Genomic DNA, 3,043 nt, shown 5'->3' with positions numbered 1-3,043 from the left:
ATGATGATGATGATGATGATGATGATGATGATGATGATGATGATGATGATGATAATGAAATCATCGACTTTTTAATTGTTCTTGATGAAGCCATACGACAAAACTTTGAACGTATTATCTTATACTATATTTTGGAAATCGTACCAAGTCTCAACCTTTTTCATTCTCTGTCTACAATGATGATGAAGACGATGATGATGATGATGATGATGATGATGATGATGATGATGATGATGATGATGATGATGATGATGATGATGATGATGATGATGATGATGATGAGGACAAGAGTATTTACACACTAAAAATAAAGAGAGAAAACAATAACAGCTTATTTGTCGGGTGTTAATCTATAGATTGCAACAATCAGCAAGCACACGAGAACCCACAACACTGCATTTAATACTGATGACTAATGAATCATATTGGTAAACTGTTCCAATTCACTCGTTCAACAATAATGATAAATAAAATTAAATCGAAAATCATTTGAGGTTTCCACGGGAAAAACGGGCATAGCCATAAACTGGAAATTGTGAGGGTGTCAATTTTAAAAGCTTGTGGACTCAAAACTTCATATTTGTTTGATTTGTGGTTCACTTTTTTGATTGCAGAATGGGAAATCTAACAACAATAATAAACCAACAGTTTAACAAAAATAAAGTTATGAGTCAACGAGAGTTCAAAATTGATACCCTCGAGATTTTCAGTTTGTGATTATTCCCGTTTTTCCCATTAACTCCTCATTTATCTAACCCTATCCGTAAGTCGTGTTTTACTATAGTATCCATACGACGTGGAGAACTCTCTGCCATCACTTTCCGAAGAGGAAATTTACTCGTTAATCCGGTTCGTACGCTTTGCATAATAGTTTGTTAAAATGATTTTTTTAAGAAATACTGAAAGTTTCAAAGAGATCTTCGTTCTAAAAGTTTTCTAAAATGTGAAGAATACACCCCCGGGGGTACAAAATGACCCCAGGGCGAACGGAGAGTGTTAACACATGTCCCCGCTGTATGGATATAATACGTCCCAATGCACTGAAGGACGACAAGCGCTTCAGGATATCAGGAGTGCTTCAATTCTTCTCCTGAGCATGCTTATCAACACAAACAGATATACCAAATAACAAACTCATCAACCCAAACATAAATACCAAATAACACACTTATCAATCAACAAAAATACCAAATAACACACTCATCAACCGACACAAATACCAAATAACACATTCACTAACACAAACGCAAATACCAAATAACACACTTATCAACCAACAAAAATACCAAATAACACACTTATCAACCAACAAAAATACCAAATAACACACTTATGAACCAACAAAAATACCAAATAACACACTTATCAACCAACAAAAATACCAAATAACACACTTATCAACCGACAAAAATACCAAATAACACACTTATCAACCAACAAAATCACAACTACCAAATCAACACACTCATCAAACAATACAAACAGAAAATACCAGATAACACACTCGCCAGCACAAACAATACCAAACAACACACTCACCAATACAAAAATAAATACCAAAGAACACACTCACCAATACAAAAATAAATACCAAATAACACACTCACCAACCAACACAAACACAAACACAAAATAACACACTCACCAACACAAACACAAATGCCAAATAACACACTCACCAACACAAACACAAATACAAATAACTCACTCACCAACACAAACACAAATGCCAAATAACACACTCACCAACACAAACACAAATACCAAATAACACACTCACCAACACAAACACAAATACCAAATAACACACTCGCCAACAAACACAACCAAAAATAGCAAAAAATACGCTTACCAACACAAACAATACCAAATAACACACACATGAACACAAACTCAAATCTCAAATAACACACTCACTTCCTTTATCACTTCAACCCAGGATCTTCTCGTTCTTTTCTACCGCCGTTATGATATTATAGTTATAAAATCCACCCAATAAAAAAACCCAAACAAATAAACAACCCTCTTCCCCCACCCCAGAACAGACACAACTCAGAAAAATGTGGAAAAAACCCTAAATAGTACAGGTTTTCGACTTTACCAAGAATGATAAAACTACTTCTTGAGTTACAGACCCTTGCATCATTTCCATAAAAAATGCTAGAACGCATTCTGAAGACAGTTTTCAATTTTCTGTAAGAAATGACATTTTTCAGCCTCAATCAACTGCCCGTAAGAAGAGCCATAATATGAGGGTGGTTGGCAGGTGCTCTAGTGTGGTTTGCTCCTTCTTTCCTATCAAACATCTATCGACCTTATCTCCCCTTCTTCTTTATTATGTTTGTTACTCCCTTGTAACACCTCTATTCTTCTGGCGCTCATATGACCTTGTGCAATTGCGAGCGCCGTAAAACTTCTACTAAAACTAAAAATTAAGAGTCATAATATATGAAAGTAAACATTAAGAGGTGGTATTCTAATCGGAAATTCCAAGAGATGATCAGATTTAGACCAATAATTGGTTAATTATTATTACTTTTATTTTTGTTTGAATTTGTATAACACATTTGGTCATTAGGAAAAAACAAAATGTCCCCATTAAATACTCCTACCTCACTCCAAAAGAAATGAACTGCATAAATATTCCGTCGACGAAACCTCCTTCAAAACCCATCACGTAACGTCCTACGTTAATATTGGCCCTCAGTTCCAAGTACTTTTTTCTTTTAGCTCAGTGTGACAATACGCGGAGCAATATGAAGAAGCCAAAATAGTTGCTTACGTGTGTAAAAAGCACTGGCTACAGAAACAAGACACTAGCCTATACTATCCATTCTGTGGGGAACCGTCTTCGAGTTCAGCTTGATCAACACTTTTGGCTTCCAGGGAGTGGGTACCTCTACCAGGACTTGAGTCCCGTTTCAGAATTTGGGTCCGAGCCAAAGTTTTGTGGTATGAATCTCGAGTTCTTTCGTCGGTTTGAACATGTCTATATTTCACTGCTGTTGACAGTTTTTCAGACTTTCTCCCCCCCCCTCTCTCT

The 3,043-nt window shown here is 36.0% G+C and overlaps 1 protein-coding gene across 1 annotated transcript in view; it reads right to left on the bottom strand.

The window, feature by feature from the left end:
* The window catches only part of LOC101849463, a gene marked incomplete in the record, with an annotated part of 69,997 nt that extends 66,960 nt beyond the window's left edge, over positions 1-3,037 (bottom strand). The window contains 1 exon segment of the mRNA XM_035970021.1: positions 2,613-3,037.
* Between the last annotated feature and the right edge of the window lie 6 nt (positions 3,038-3,043).

The sequence above is a fragment of the Aplysia californica genome, unplaced genomic scaffold (genome assembly GCF_000002075.1).
Source record: "Aplysia californica isolate F4 #8 unplaced genomic scaffold, AplCal3.0 scaffold00210, whole genome shotgun sequence".
NCBI classification, from domain to species: domain Eukaryota; kingdom Metazoa; phylum Mollusca; class Gastropoda; order Aplysiida; family Aplysiidae; genus Aplysia; species Aplysia californica.
Note: the sequence above shows the minus strand (reverse complement) of the source record. Positions and strands in the feature narration are given on the sequence as shown.